Source organism: Calidris pugnax, unplaced genomic scaffold, assembly GCF_001431845.1.
Source record: "Calidris pugnax isolate Ruff unplaced genomic scaffold, ASM143184v1 scaffold141, whole genome shotgun sequence".
NCBI lineage: Eukaryota > Metazoa > Chordata > Aves > Charadriiformes > Scolopacidae > Calidris > Calidris pugnax.
In genome coordinates this window covers 3818343-3818548 of record NW_015090902.1, presented here as the reverse complement: position 1 = coordinate 3818548, position 206 = coordinate 3818343, and positions in this window count along the sequence as shown.

Genomic DNA, 206 nt, shown 5'->3' with positions numbered 1-206 from the left:
CCCCCCCCCCTTCCCCGCCCCCTCCTCCCCCCCCCAGTTTCTTTTCAGAGGTTTTGCCCACATCATACATCCTGATCAGAACAGGATTCCTGAGCCATAAGAGCATGGACTTCAATGAGTCACAAAGGACACTTGGTACAGGTGGGATTGTAGGTTTATGATCTTCATTGCTGTTTTGTGCTTTTATTCTGTGTCTTTCTGTGCGT